General features: G+C 48.5%; 1 protein-coding gene across 7 annotated transcripts in view; it reads right to left on the minus strand.

The window, feature by feature from the left end:
- The window catches only part of TPCN1 (two pore segment channel 1), a 77,410-nt gene that overhangs the window by 39,089 nt on the left and 21,840 nt on the right, over nucleotides 1–16,481 (minus strand). Inside the window, exon 1 of one of the 7 annotated variants that reach the window (XM_064379767.1) lies at nucleotides 12,219–12,325. The exons of 5 other annotated variants lie outside the window; for them this stretch is intronic. The gene's annotated coding sequence lies outside the window, so the exon portion shown is untranslated. Of the gene's footprint in view, nucleotides 1–12,218; nucleotides 12,326–16,481 lie in introns of those variants that run through there. One more of the 7 variants, XM_064379771.1, reaches the window with a different exon arrangement.

The following is a 16,481-nucleotide window of genomic DNA, read 5'->3' on the forward strand; positions in this document are numbered from 1 at the left end:
TGGCAGTTGCCTGTAATCCCAGCTACTCAGTAGGCTGAGGCATAATAGCTTGAACCTGGGAGGCAGAAGTTGCAATGAGCCAAGATCTTGCCACTGCACTCCAGCCTGGGGAAGAGAGCAAGACTCTGTCTCCAAAAAACAAAACAAAACAAAACAAAAAGTAATATTAGGATTTGCACAGTTCGCAGGAAGCAAATGTGTAAGGCTTACAACCATGCAGAGGACAGCTCAAGGGCTGCTGGGTTGCAAAAGGTCCTTCCGATCTTGAACTGCCCGTAAAGAGCAACCAGGTCTAGCCACATGCAACTTACTTCCCCAACTCTCCGCTTTTTTTTTTTTTTTTAAGACACAAGGTCTCACTTTGTCACCTAGAATGGAGTACAGTGGCACGATCATGGCTCACTGCAGTCTTAAACTCTTGAGTTTCAGAGATCCTCCTGCTTCAGCCTCCCAAGCAGCTGGGACTACAGGCATACACCACCACACATGGCTAATTTTTGTATTTTTATAGAGATGGAGTCTTTGTTGCCCAGGCTGGTCATGAACTCCTAGACTCAAGCAATCCTCCTGCCTTGGCCTCTCGAAGTATTGGAATTACAGGTATGAGCCACTGTGCCCAGCCACTCCACACTTTCTCTTTCTTTTTTTGAGATGGAGTCTCACTCTCTCACCTAGGCTGGAGTGCAATGCCGTGATCTCAGCTCACTGTAACCTCTCAAGCGATTCTCCTGCCTCAGTCTCCTGAGCAGCTGGGATTAGAGGTGCCTGCCACCATGCACTGCTAATTTTTGTATATTTAGTAGACATGGCATTTTGCCATGTCGGTCAGTCCAGTCTTGAACTCCTAACCTCAAGTGATCTACTCGCCTCGGCCTCCCAAAGTGCTGGGATTACAGGTGTGAGCCACAACGCCCAGCCAACCCTACCAATTTTTAAAAACAGTTTCGCCAAGGTGTGACACAATAAACTGTATATATTTTAAGTATACAGTTTGAGTGACCTACGTGCATATCTGCAAAATTATCACAACAATCAAGATAACATATCCATCACCCTCCCGTGCCTCCTTGCCCATCCATGCCCAGGCAATTACTGATCTGCATTCTGTGACTATTACATGAATCTGCACCTATTATATTATTACATGATGCATTATATAAATGGAATCATACAGTATACATTATTTTTGCTTGGCTTCTTTCACTTAGCATAATTATTTAAAAATTCATCCACGTTGCACTGTGTAGCAACAGTTCATTCTATTCCTTTGCTGAGTAATAGTTTATCCATTTACCTGTTGATGAACAGTTAAGATTGTTTCTAGTTTTGGGTAATTTCAAATAAAGTTGCTATGAACATTCATTCCGGGCTTTGCGTGGACATATGCTTTTTATTTCTTTTGGTAAAGAACTAGAGGTGAAATAGCTAGATCACATGGTTAACTTTTTATGAAACTGCCAAACTGTTTTCCAAAATGATTGTACCACTTTACGTTCTCACTAGCAGTATATGAGAGTTCTAGTTCCTCCACATCTTCACCAACTGTAAATATGCTCTCTCTTTTTAAGCATTCTTTTTTTTTTTTTTTTTTTTTGACAGTCTCACTCTGTTGCCCAGGCTGGAGTGCAGTGGCACCATCTGGGCTAACTGAAACTTCTACCTCCTGGGTTCAAGCGATCCTCTTGCCTCAGTCTCCCGAGTAGCTGGGATTACAGGTGCATGCCACCATGCCTGGCTAATTTTTTTATTTTTATTTTTAGTAGAGACGGGGTTTCACCATGTTGACAAGGCTGGCCTCAAACTCTGGACCTCAGGTGATCCACCCACCTTGACTTCCCAAAGTGCTGGGATTACAGGCACAAGCCACTGTGCCTGCCCAACTTAAGCATTCTAAGAGGTGGGTAGTGGTATATCATTGTTTTTCATGTTCATGCTTGAAATGTGCATTTCCCCAACAGTAATGTTGCACATGGTTCCATATGTTTATTTGTGTATCTTCTTTGAAGTGGCCAGATCTTTCACCTTTTTCTTTGTTCTGTTATCTTATTATTAAATTTTGAGAGCTCTTTTATACACTCTGGATACAAGTCTTTATCAGATACATGATGATTTGCAAATATTTTCCTGTTTGTGATTTGTCTTCTCATTCTTTAACAGTGCCTTTCAAAGGTCACCAAAACAGAAGTTTTACAAATTTTGATGAAGGCCAATTTATCCATTTATTCTTTTATGGATGAATACTTTTGATATTGTATCTAAGAAATCTTTGCCTGACCTCTGGTCATAAAAATTTCACATCAGGATAAGGAGGGGAAGATCACTTGAACCCAAGAGTTTAAGACTAGCCTGGGCAACACAGTGAGATCCCATCTCTACAAAATAAAATAAAATAAAATAAAAAAGATTCCACATCAAGGCACAGTGGTGTAAGCCTGTAGTCCCAGCTGCTCAGGAGGCTGAGGTGGGCGGATCACCTTAGCCCAGTAGTTTAAGCCAGCCTGGACAACACAGAAAGACACTGTCTTTAAAAAAGAAAAAAAAAAAAAAGATTTCACATCAATACCTCAACGTCCTGACTACTGTGGATTTACAAGTCTTAAAATCAGGTAGTGTTAATCCTCCAACTTTGTTCATCTTTTTTCAAAGTTGTTTTGGCTAGCCTGGTCCTTTTGAATTCCCATATAAACTTCAGAATTAGTCAACTTCTTTGCCCCTAATCTAGGAATCAAAAAAAAAAAAACCAGCCTGGGCAATATAGTGACACCCTGCCTCTACAAAAAAAAAAAAAATTTTAAGTAAAATTAGGCATGGTGGCATGTGCCTGTAATCCCAGCACTTTGGGAGGCTGAGGTGGATGGATCGCTTGAGGTCAGGAGTTGAAGACCAGTCTGGGTAACATAGTAAGACCTCATCTCTACAAAAATATATAAAATTTAGCTGGGCATGGTAGCTTGCACCTGTAGTCCCAGCTACTCAGGAGGCTGAGGCGGGAGGATTGCTTGAGCCTGAGAGGTCAAGGCTAGAGTGAGCTATGATCATGCTATGCACTCTAGCCTAGGTGACAGAGCAAGATCCCATCTCAATAATCATAATAGGCCAGGCGCAGTGGCTCATGCCTCTCTAATCCTAGCACTTTGGGAGGCTAAGGCAGGCTGATCACCTGAGCTCAAGAGTTTGAGGCCACCCTGGGCAACATGGTGAAACCCTGTCTCTACTAAAGTACAACAAATTAGCTGGGCGTGGTGGCACGTGGCTGTAGTCCCAGCTACTTGGGAGGCTGAGGCATGAGAATCACTTGAGCCCAGGAGGCAAAGGTTGCAGTGAGCTGAGACTCCACCACTGCACTCCAGCTTGGGCCATAGAGTGAGACTCTGTCTCAAAGAATAATAATAATAATTAGTCAATTTCTACTTAGAAAAAAAAAAGCCCGCTGGGATTTTATTGAAATTGTGTCAAATCTATTGGGGAGACATCTTAAAAAGCAATGAACACGGTATATCCCTCAGTTTATTTTGATCTTCTTTAATTTCTCTTAGTAATGTTTTGTGGCTTTCAGTATACAGACCTGATACATCTTTTGTTAGATTTATCACTAAGTCTTTCATATTTCTGAGGCTGTTGTAAATGAAGTTGCCTTTTAATCTCAATTTCCAATCGTTTGGTGTTAGTATACAGAAATACAACCGATTTTTATACATTGCCTTTCTATCCTGCAACCTTGACAAACTCATTTAAAAGGTCTAGTAGGCTCTTGCAAATTTCATGGGCTTCTCTGTATAGATCATGTTGTCTAAGAACAAGGAGTTTTACTTCTTCCTTTCACATCCAGGTGCCTTTTTTCTTGCTTTATGGTGTTTAGAACCTCCCTTACCTATTGAATTTAAATGATGAGAAGGAATATCTTTGCCTCATTCCTGATCTTAGAGGAAAAGCATTCAGTTTTTCACCATGCAGTATGATGTAATCTAGAAGTTCCTCGTAGATACCCTTTATCAGGCTGAGGAAATTCCTTTCTATGCCTAGTTTGTTGTGAGATTTTACTATGAATGGGTGCTGGATTTTGTCAAACACTTTCTGTGTCTACTTCAAGATGATTTCAGCTTGAGTATCCCTAATCCGAAAATTTGAAATCCAAATGCTCCAAAATTCAAAACTTTTAAAGCACCAACATGACACTCAAAAAAAGAAAAAATGCTAATTGGAGCATTTTAGATTTCACATTTTCAGATTAGAAATACTCAACCACTAAGTATAATGCAAATATTCCTAAATCGGAAAAAAATTAAAAATCAGAAATACTTCCGGCCCCAAGCATTTTGAATAAGGGATATTCAACCTATATATGGTTTTTCTTTTTCCTGTGGTTAATAGAGTGAATTACAATGATTGATTTTTGAACATTAAACCAACCCTGCATTCCTGAGCTAAGTCCCTCTAGATATGATGTATTATCCTTTTTATATATTATTGCATTTGCCAAAATTGTTTAATTTTTTTGTATCTATGTTCATGTAGAATTTGGTCTAAAGTTTCTTTCCTTGTGATGTCTTTGCTGGTTTGGGTGTCACGGTAATGCTGGCCTTATAAAATGGGCTAGCAAATATCTCCTCCTTTTCAAATTTCTGAAGGAATTTGTGTTAAATTGGTATTATTTCTTCCTTAACATATAGTGTTCACCAGGAAAGCTATCTGGGCCTGAAGTTTTCTTTCTGGGAAAGTTTTTACCACATATTAACTTTCTTCAGTAGATATATGGCCATTCAGGTTTTCGATTCTTACTGAGAAAGCTTTGGTAGTTTATATCTTTCAAGAAATGCCAAGAGGTTAAGCAATCTGTCCAAGATGACACAGCTGTAAGGGCTGAGCCAGGCTTTGGCCCCTAGCAGCTTGCCTCCAGAGCAGATGCACTTAACCGCTATGCTGCACTATCCCCTCTAAGGAAGAGGAGTCTGGGATGAGGAATGCAGAGGATGATTTCAAACTACCGGTAACAAACATTTATTGAGGCTTATTGTGTGCCAAAACCTATCCTGCAGCAGATTTTATTTTCCAAAAAATGGTCACCATATTATCTTTCACCTTCTGTGCTCCTCTGGAGCCTTGGCACTTCTCCATACATAGCTAGAAGCGGTGTCTCTTCTGGAAATCAAGTGAGCCTTTATGACTGCTGTGACCAACAGAGAACAGAGAACCTCATGACTTCTGAGGTTACAAAAATACTTTCACCTTATTCTCTTGGGGCACCAAGCAACCATTTTGTAAGGAAGCCCAAGCAGCTGGTGGAGAGGTTCCTGGAAAAGACTCAAGGCCCCAGTTCATAGCCCAGCTGAGCACGCAGCCAAGGGGTAGCACCAACTTCCCAGCCAGGTGAAGGAGCCATCTCAAAAACAGATCCTCCAGACCCAGTTAAACTGTCCAAACAAATGCTACATAAAACGGCAAAAAGGCAACTCCACCAAGCCCTGCTCAAACTGCAAACTCCAGCAAAATAAATGTCGCTATCTTAAGGCACTATTGTTAGGGGAGTGATTTGTTAAATAGCAACAGATAATTAATACCTATCTAAATACATTGTATCTATCTATTGACCTGCTTTGTTCTTACAACAACCCTGTGAAGTAGGTAATATTATTATCAACAGATAACTGATACCTATCTAAATACATTGTATCTATCTATTAATCTACTTAGTTCTTACAACAACTCTGTGAAGGTAATATTATTATTAACAGATAACCATACCTATTTAAATACATTGTATCTATTAACCCACATCATTCTTACAACAAGCCGGCAAAGTAGGTAATATTATTCCCACCTCAGATTTGGGGAAACTAATGTGCACAGAGGCTAAGTAACCTGGGGTCGTGCTGCTAGTGAGAAGTAGGGCTGGGACTAGGCTGCCTAGCTCCCAATCGGTAGACTACCTGCCTCTCAAGAATCAGAAACTCGAAAAGGGTAACAGGGTAGTTAATGCCAAAAGGACCGAAAATACACTAGCATTTTCATCACTAGAGTGGAGTTCCAAGTAGGAGGTGGGACATCTGGGTGCGGTTTGAACTTGGTAATTCTGACCATTCTCTTCCCAATGCCAACAGAGCAGCATTCCCTACCCTGATGCCAATGCTCATTTCTGAAAGAACTAAGCCCTAGGCAGAGACAGGAGAAGGTCAAACCACCTTCTTCAATCTGCTCACGTGGATCAGAGAAGCACGAGCCAAAACGTGGCTCCCGAGCAGAAAAAGCCACAGGCGAGCAGCTGGATGGAGCTGCATCCTCGCGCGCCCATGCCCTGTCCTCCACGACCTCCACACACCCCAGGAGGGGCCAGCGCCGGCAATACAGCAGAGTCCTAGGTAACACAAATAACAATGATGCAGCGGGGTAAGCAGCTGCTAGCTGGCACAGATGGCAGCAGCGGTTAGTGCCACCCTCCCACTCGACACTAGATGTGCATGTCTATGTGAGCCGCTGCCATGAAGACCCCCTTCAGAGACTTCCCACCCTTCTTCTCACACAGGGGCTCCCTGTTCCTGGTGGGAAAAGATGTCTGGTCCTCTCAACAGCTCCCCTATCCCTCACCACCTACACCACAGCACCCCTGGCACCAGGTGGCCCGATGCGTCCCATGGTGCAGGCTATTCCTTGCTAACAGGCTTCACTGACACTCCCAGCAAGGGGATTCTCCTGGAGCAGGTAACCCTTGCTATCTTTAGGTGTCCCTGTTTGGGTAAGAGATAGTCCCTCTTCCCCAATATACAACCCTTCAAAGCCACAAAAGCCGGTTCCATTCAGCTGAAATCCACAAGAACCACCGAGACAGGAAGGAGCAGGCTTTTGGCTGCCCTGGGAGGACAGTCTTCAGAGCCAGAAATCCTAATCCCATCTTCTTTTTCACTCCTCATGGCCTGTCACTCACCAGGTCTGGAAAGGTCTCCTCCCTCCCATCTCTACTCAAGAGGTCTTTGACGCCTCTTGTCTCCCACCTTAAAAGCCTGCAGCAACCTGGACTCGCTCTCACTGTCTAGGTCACTGTCCAGGCCTTTCCCGACCACCTGACCCGGGCCCCTTGAGGCAGGATGAATCTGGTAAGGCCAAAGTCTGCCAGTGTCACTCCGCTACTTAAAATCCTTCCATGGCTAGCCTGCAGAAAAAGACTGACTCCTTGGAACAACAGGAGAGGGTTTTAGAACCGGCTCCTGCTATCGCTCTCTCCCTTTTTCCTATTCCTGTACCAAGCTCCTACCAGGCAGGTGGGTCTGCAGCCTGGGCCTCACGGGCTAGCCGCCAAAGGCAACAGGTGGCCAAGGATGCAGGGAGCTGGCTGCCCCCACGGGACAGTGAGCACCACAGAGACAGAATGTGCGCCCCGTGGCCACAGACCACAGGTGGCTGGTGGGTGAGGGCAGGTACGTGGTAGTGCTGCCGATGGTGGAACGAGGACTCGGGAATTGACTTCACAGGGTGTTTCTGCTAGGTATGAGGAAAGGCCTTCTAATAACTAGAAATGATGGACCAGCAGAGAGGGCTTTAACTTTGTCAGGTTTGACTGAAATACGCAAGTCAGTGCCATGCTTCCTTAGAACTGGGTACGTAAGTATTTGTTATTTTAATCTAAATATAATCTGTGAGATGGAAATAAGTCTCTTTACTTTTTAGTTTTAAAGACAGGGTCTCACTGTGTTGCCAAAACTGGACTCAAATACCTGGACGTGAGCAATCCTCTCGCTTTGGCCTCCATTTGGAAATAATTTTTTTTTTGAGCCCAGGCTGGAGTACAGTGGCACCATCATGGCTCACTGCCGCCTCAACCTCTTGGGCTCAAGCCATCCCCCTACCTCAGCCTCCCGAGTAGCTAGGACTATAGGCATGTGCCATCACGCCTGGCTAATTTTTATTTTTTGTAGAGATGGGGTCTTGCCATGTTGCCCAGGTTAGTCTCAAACTCCTAGGCTCAAGCAATCCACCTGCCTCTGCCTCCCAAAGTTCTGGGACTACAGGTGTGAGCCACTGCACCTAGCCAGAAGTAATTCTTTTATTTTTATTTTTTAAATTTTTATGTATTTTTTTTTTTTTTGAGACAGAGTCTCACAGGCTGGATGCAGTGGCACAATCTCAGCTCACTACAACCTCCACTTCCCAGGCTGAAGCGATTCTCGTGCTTCAGCCTCCCGAGTAGCTGGGACTACAGGTGTGCACCACCACACCCGGCTAATTTTTGTATTTTTTGGAAGAGACAGGGTTTCACCATGTTGGCCAGGCTAGTCTTGAACTCCTGACCTCAAGTGATCCAACTGCCTTGGCCTTCCAAAGTGCTGGGATTTCAGGAGTGAGCCAACATGCCTCACTGGGAAATAATTCTTAATAAAAATATTCTAAGACCAACAACTGGCCTGTTCATCTACTCCTTTGTTTAGCAGACATTCCCAGGGTTGCCCCTGCCCCTGGTTTGGGTGAGAGATGGTCCCAAGGGCAGCTCCTAGGTGCTGGGCCCTTGGTAGGGACTGTAGGAAGTAGGCAGCCCTTGCCCTCCAGGGACACCTGTCTGCAGAGGCAGTGAGCACCCCATCACCACATGGCCTCAAAAAGAGGCTCTTTAGCTATTGGTCATGGACGTTTCAACAGAGAAGAGGTTTGCCAGCTAGTGAGGAGCCGGACTAGCTGCCCCTGCAGCTTATGGCATCTACACGTTTACAGGTATGTGGCGACTTCAAGGGGACCAGGCAGGTGGGTGCAGATGGCTTCAGAAGCAGCTCCAAACTGCGGAGCTGCCCAGAGGGCTGGCAGTGCCACAGTCTGAGCAGGGCCCAGCTGTCTAGATCCTGCTGGCACCAAAAGTCTTCCCCAAACACTGCCTCACTGCTTAGGGAGGGCAATGGCATCTTTCTTAGCACATGCGTCCCTCTCCCACCTCCCGATTAACTGCAGCCCCCAAATCTTGCCCAGATCTCAGCAGCTCAGTTTCAGTTACAATAACACACACAAACACTTACGGAGCAAATTCTGTGAGCCAGGCACTACTCTCAGCACTTTGGAGGTGAAATAACTTCATCCTCACAACCACCATAGGTGGTGGAGACCATCAGTTTCCCCATTTCACAGGTGATGGGATGGAAGCACAGAGACTGGTCAACTTGCCCAGGGGCTCCCACATTTAGAAAGTGATGGAGCTAGAGAATGAATGAGGTCTGTGCTCGGAACCACTCTGGTAACCGCGGCTGGTGTTATTTGCGTGGTCTGCACAGTCCATGAATGGTGTGCTACGGTCAGGGATGGGCAGCATCTAGGAACCAGAGCCGGTGTGTAGAAGCCATCACCGCAGGTGGCACTGGGCGGCACTGGGTGGCACTTCCTTTTCCTGGTGCTTCGTTTTTGTTGTGGTTTATGAAAGGAGAGGTCCTCTGCCGCAGAGTGGGAAGCCCTGCTGCACAGCTCTCCTGCGTGAATTTTGGTGCACTTTCTGCTGCCGTCTTAGAAGCAATGACTTAGAAGCAGGTCAAGAGCAGATCCTACAGACCACCTGATTCAATGCCCACCTTTTAGAGATGGGGAAACTGAGGGCAGGGAATGTGATGTGCCCGTGACATAGGGCCAACTGGTTACAGTGCCAGGTCTGGCACCCAGGCCTCCTGGCTCCCCATCTAGAGCTTTCCTTCACACAATCATCTGCCACTCATCTCTCACTAGAGAAATGTCGGGGGTGGCTCTGCTGACCCACCGTCTGCCATGGGGTACACTGGCCACTGTCTCTTCTGATGAACAATGCAGCTGTGAGACAGGCTCAGCATCTATGACCCAAATCAAAGAACGTGTGGCCGGTTCTCGCACAGACTGTCCCTCTATCGGCCAGTGCTCTTGGGATGCACTCTTACGGGCCACAAGTGACTGGGGGGCAACAGAAGGCCTTGGGGTGACTGAGACCATATTTTCCTGGCCATCCAGTGCTGAATGGAACAGCTGCACCAACAGAGAATCTTGGGGCAGGAGGGGCCTCAGAAATCAGGAGGCTCCTCCCCTCCCAAAATTAGCTGAAAGGCCCACAAATAGGGGCTGCGGCTAGACCACAAGACCTCACTCTCCCATCTCCTCGGCCACACCGTGGCCCAAACCACCTCTCCCCTGATCAGCACAATCCCTGCTCTGTCTCCCTACTCTCTGTTCTACCCACTGTGGCCTGTTCTTGACACCGGTCAGAGAAATCTTCTGTTGTGTGTGTGTGTGTTTTTAAGTAAACTTTTTCGTTTAACATTACAATAATCCTCAAGAACGCTAAGCCAAATGGTATCACTCCTCTGCCCTAAACATGCCCCAGCCTCCCTTGATCAGAAGGTCTCGTGGAACCTGACCTACAACCTCTCCAAGTCGCCTTGTCCCACCTGCCCCGCGTTGCCACCACGCTGGCCTCCTTGCTGTACTGAAACATGCCTGGAACACTCTGCCTTGAGGGCTTTGCATGGACTGCTCCCTCTGCCTCCTGATCTTTGAATGGCCACTTTCTCACCCTCCAGTTTTCCACCCAAACATCTTATCAGAGGCTGCCCCTGGCCTCCCCTACAAAGTGAGACCACATCACTCCCTCAAACCACTGAGGCTTCTTCCTGGGGCTGTTACCACCTGACAGGTACCTGTTTACTCGTGGGCCTGTCCCTCCCTGGAATGTCAGCTCCATGAGGGCAGGGACTTTGGTTTTGGTCACTGTGGTGTTCCCAGCCCCCAGAACAGCGCTGGATAGAATGTGTAAGTGTCAGCAAACATGTCTGAACTGAAGTGAAAGGAAAGGTCCTGCTTGCCCCCAAGATTCCGCACACCCCCATGGGGCACTTAAGGAGGGCCAGGGCCTGGAGGGTGGAGAGCAAGGAGCCATCCCTGAGACTCGGCAGGCCTCAGGCAAGAGGGTGGGCTCCACCTGGGGTGCAGTGGGCAGCACCAAAGGGTGCTACGAAGAGGTGTGACTCGATAAGTTTGTACTTGTAAAGATCCTTCTTTTAAGGGTCTGCTGAACAGGGGCTGTTTTGTGTAAGAGAAATTCAGGGTAGAACCTTAAAAGAGAAAGGGGAAAATATGATTCAAGAGCGAAGGTGAAAGAATAGCCAATGTTCCCCCTCCTAGGGCAGACTTTGTTCTGTGCTTCTGACCAGTCAACCTCAGAAAACAGGACTTGGCGTGCTCATGTGGTCCCAAAAGGCAAAGCACGATCACTCATTTCTCCACACGGGGAGAGGGATGAAAGGCCTGGGGTGACACCGGCCACCCAGGGACTTTTCAAGAAAGCCACAGGTGATGGCAAAGGGCCTCCTTCACACCCAGGCACGAGCGACTGGGCTGCATGTTTAGAGATTATAGAAGGGGAGCAAATGGAAGGCAAGGAGCCATGGTTCAGTTCTGTTCCTTTTGTATGTGGCCTTCACATAGCAGTGCAGCTGTGCCAGCCAAGTCCAGGGCACAGCAGGGGCAGGGTGGAGCTGGGCTGCCTTGTGGGGTGCTAATCCCCCACATTGTCTGTGCCTGACCCTCCTATGAGGTTACAGAAGTGGCCAGAGAGGCAATGGAAATGCTTTCACCCAAATGCTGCATTGTTCCCACAGAAGGTATGCTTGAAGGCTCAGCAGGTTCCTGAGGAGGACATTCAGGCCCAGGAAAAAGGGAAGACTGGGGGCAAAAAGGGCAGGTCAAAGGGGAAAGGGCCAGAACGACAGCCAAGTCCTGGTGAATCAGAGTGTGAGCCTGTGAGTGCAGATGGAGTGGCGTCTGGGACACCAAGCCCCTGCTTGCTGGGGAACCAATTCCGGCAGGCCGTTTCCTCTGAATGAAAACCCTCCATGCGGGAAGTAAGAGGGTGTGCAGGGGCCCCCAGCTGCCCTGAAGGCCAGCACTGTCCATGAAGCTAGAGGCTGGTCTGCCCCACTGAAGCCCACTGTGCCTACTGGGTTGGCTCCAGGACCTCTACCTGGGCAGCAATGAATGCCAACAGTTGTTCTCACCCACCTGCTATAGTGGCCTGGTGCCTTGCCCTGACCTCCAGCTGCCCACAGACCCTGGGCAGAACCTCCAGGTAAACAACTAGCACTCGCATCTTCGGCATACCAGGCACAGAAAGTACAGGAAGCGTCCTAGCCAACCAAGCCACCAGGCAGGCTCACCCGCATCACCCCAGCCCAGCCCCCTCCTCTGTGTGCTCATTACAGACCATGGAAGAAGCAACACCTGTGGCCTCTGACCTTGGCACTGTTCTCGCCCAGAGCAGAATGGGTTCTTCCAGGCCAGCTGGAAAGGCAGGGACCAGGGCACACTGCAGGGGCCCAGCTCAAGGAGACAGGACGACCTCACGGCGGGGCTGTCTGGGAGCCGGCCCTCCACTGCCTCCTCCAGGAGGCCAGCAGCTAGCCCGCACTTCTGCATGTCCACCTTTCCTGGGAGGCAGCAGGTCAGACGGGGGAAGGAAGGAGGCGAGCGGTAGCGTGGCAGGCGGGCGAGATTTGCAGTCTCCCTGGCTCCCGCAACCAGCAAGCTCCACGAGCAGGTTTCAGAAAGGGCCGGAGGAGGCTGACCAGAAACGCTCTTGGCAACCAGGAAGAGCGCATTCTGCGCCTCTGTTCTGTGCCTCTGGGGAAAGTTTCACGAAGGGCAACATTTTGTTCTGCCCTTCTGGTGCCCTGGGCAGACGGCTCTCTTGGGAAAACCAGACCAAAAGGACAGGCGCAGGCTTTCAGGCCCGCAGACTTTGGCCACTGAAGATTTATGTGGCACCAGCCCCTTAACTTCCCTCCCTGAATTCTGGCAATCAGCCCAGAGGAGAGAACGTAAAACCGCTCAGAGGAGGGGAAGGAGTGGAAAGAAACAGCTGAACAGCATGAGAATACAAAATAACAACCCAAACTCTGACTCAAAGCCGGAGAGACGTCCTGGTGCAGGGGACAGGTGGACAAACCGGGATGACCTGTTTGCACACATGGTAACACTCCCCCTCCCCCATACTGATGTCACAGGGATGTCACAGGGCCCAGACGCTCCCACAAAACAGCTGGCTGCTTTGCATGCCACATCGGAAATGACCCTGTGGGGAATCCAAGGTTTCCATTCGCTGGAGCACAGTGTGCAGCAGCGTCCTGGTGGTGCCGGATAAATAGAAACAGTTTCCATATGCCGGCCATAAAGATGCGCCAGGGAGGAGCAGGAAAGAGTGGGCAGGAGGGAAAGGCTTCCACAACCCATTCCCCACCCAGCAAGCGCGAGGGGCAGCCCGGGCTGCATAAACCGCTGGGGCCTTTCTTTGGTGACTGGGCCAGAGATTGCTTTGGATAAAAGGGCTACAAGCCCCTCCTGGGAGAAAGCTCTGATCAGAAAAAGCAGAGAATGACTGTTCTCGGGCAGGGTGATACTGAAGGGCCTAGCCCGTTTCTAACCTGTCTCCTTTCCAGTCTTGTTTTCTTTCTTTCTTTCTAGGGAGACAGGTGTAGGGGGGAGATCCCATAAGCACGGAGGCAGGAGCAAAAGGCCTCAGCCTATTTCCATATAAATAATGAAGAAGAAAGTAACTAGAAATACAACCGTAGTAGTTATTAGTTATTCATCTGTGATCTTAGTTATTCATAGGTGATCTTAATTCTTTTACTAACGCCTCTCAGGTTGGAAGTGGGAACCTGGGTGACATTGTGAAATGAATGACACTAAGGCAAGATGCTTTAAGTCCTCTGTCACGCCCACATAAGGGCTGCTGGAGGGCGCCTCGGCTGTGCGGCAGTGCCAGCACTGTGAAAGCGCCCTGTTTAGCCAGCTAGGGAAGGAGATGCCCAAAATGGCTGAGACGTCTCCTTCCTGGGGATGTTTGGAGAAAACACCACTTCTCCAAGCTCTTGTGATAAGGCCTGACGGCTGTCAGGGAGGCCCACAGACATCTGGGGGCTTAACTGTCTCTATGTTGCTGTGCTTCAGTGGTCACCTTCCATGTCTACTCTAATGCTCTGCTTCTGCACCTGGTTCCTTTTTTCTTAGAAAAGATCATCAGTAATAGTAATGTAAATCTTAATGTTTTATTTCTTTCTTGATAAGCATGGAAAAAGTGCTGATGCATTATGCTCCTTACCTCACTTTGGATGCCAGAAATTCCTGAGCCCCTACCTGAATGAAACGTGATGTACTTGACCCTATCACTGCCACGCCCTATCTACCCTGCCCCAGTCTCCGACCACCAAGACCACGCCCCACCTACCCTGCCCCCAGATTTGCAACTCAATCAAAGTGAGAGTGTCCCAGCATTTGGGGCCACTGCTGGTCCGCGATTTGGGTAGCAGTGGACCCCTGGGCCCAAACTCTCTTTTCTCGATCTCCATGTCTTGTGCCTTTTATTTCTACAATTTCTCCGCATCAGCCAGGAGGGGCTCACAGAACCCTATAGGGCTGGACCCTACAACAGGGTCTCACTCTGTCACCCAGGCTGGAGTGCAGTGGTGCAATCATGACTCACTGTAGCCTTTACCTCCTGGGTTCAATCGATCCTCCCCCACTCGGCCTCCCAAGTAGCTGGGACTACAGGCATGTATCACTATGCCTGGCTAATTTTTTGTATTTTTTTTGTAGAGATGAGCTTTCATCACCATGTTCCCCAGCCTGGTCTCCAACTCCTGGGTTCAAGCCATCTACCCAGCTCAGCCTCCCAAAGTGCTGGGATTACAGGCATGAGCCACCATGCCCAGCCTCATTCTCATCATCTCACCATGCCTCGCACATCCTCTGTGAGACAAAACGGAACCCTGGACACCCAAGTTCACTCCAGCTGTGCCTCCTCTGCTCTCCCCAGTTCATGATCTTAATCCCCAGAGCCTCAGTTTCTTCATCCAGAAACTGGGACCAGTGCCAACTGTGCTCCGGGCATCGCAGAGACAAATGCGAATGCCCACAAAGCGCTCAGAGCCCTCCGGAAACCAGCACCTACCAGAATGACAACGAGCAACCACCCCGCTGCTTGCCAGTTGTCACTGAGAGCCCCACTCCATGGGAAAGAGCTGAAAGAGGAGAGGAAAATAAACCAGAGTGACACTGATGAGTTTTCCAGGCACAGCGTCGCCACCGTGCTTCTGTGCCGGCTGGCTCTTCAAAGGCCCCCAGATAAAAATCTAGCATGAGACACTACGCCAAAAGAAAGCAAAATGCACGTCCCCCTGCTCGGGCCTTCTCTTTCTGATAACTGGTTGCAAGATGGTGTGGAAGGTAGACCTGCATTAACGACACATGTTAGTAAAGGCTCCAAACCCAGGCAGAGCCGTGGGCAAATGTACTGACCTCCAGAAAGGCAAGAACTGGCACAGAGCCCTCCCAGTTGAATTGCTGGCCTCCAGCCCAAAATCTGTCCTGCCAAAGGCTGAAGCCAAAGGAGGAAAGGAAAAAAAAAAGGCTCAACGGGGCAGTATCACGGGTCAAGCCCTGTTCTAGAGGGAAGGACTCTGGTGTGAAAGTGGTCAGGATAATGTCCTGTGTCTCCTCCAACTGTTTCCGGCCACCTGACAGGGATGGAAGTGGCCAGGTCCAGAGGGATTCCTTGTCATCCATGAGGCCTGGCCCGGGGAGCCAGGAACTGGCAGGAAATGGAGCAAGGAAGCAAGCAGCAATGCTATAAATGGAGAGCAAAGGACGTGGAAAAGCAGGAGGGGTGCAGATCAGAAACAGGCTCTTGGGAGGTGGCAGAGAAGAACTGCAGGCAGAAAGAGGGGTTGGGAAATGAGCACATCGAATCCACCGGGCCTGTGACTGCAGCCTGCGGTGCCCACTCCCTAACTGTCCACATCAGGAACTCACAGCAGACATCCTGAGGTTGCAAACACTGCCTAGAGAACACCTCCCTAGTCTTCGTAAATCACATGGTAATTTGGGAGAGAGAATGGGAGGAAGTAGTTTTATTTATTTTGTTCTTTTGTTTTTTTTTTGAGACAGGGTCCTACTCTGTCACTCAGGCTGGAGTGCAGTGGTATGATTTCAGCTCACTGCAACTTCCATCTCCCAGGTTCAAGTGATTCTTGTGCCTCAGTCTCCCGAGTAGCTCAGGCTATAGGGAGGGACTCAGGGCGATGCCAGGGCTAGCATTTCAAAGATGAAGGATGAGGAGGTGTTCACAGGGTAGACGGGGATGGGGTGAGCGGCACATTCCAGAAACAAGGAAGGTCATTCAGACAGCACAGAGACTTGAACAGCAGGGCACACCTGGGGAACTGCAGAGGATTCAGTAATTCTAAAGCTTAAAGTGCCAGAGACCAGAGACCAGGATGATGCAGTGGACAATGGTAACAGCCGCAGCTCACACTCACACCTGGTAAGTACTTACTTAGACCAGACATGGTTATAAGGGCTTTACATTAATTAATTCTTCTAAGCATACAAAGCCCCTACAAACAAGACTTGATTATTATCCCCAGTTTACAGAGGGGGAAACTAAGGCCCAGAGAGGCTGAGTGACTTGTCCAAGGTCACAGAGGGAGGAAACGATGGGC

The sequence above is a fragment of the Aotus nancymaae genome, unplaced genomic scaffold (assembly GCF_030222135.1).
Source record: "Aotus nancymaae isolate 86718 unplaced genomic scaffold, 86718_ANA_hifiasm-v0.15.2.pri h1tg000021l, whole genome shotgun sequence".
Classification (NCBI taxonomy): Eukaryota; Metazoa; Chordata; class Mammalia; order Primates; family Aotidae; genus Aotus; species Aotus nancymaae.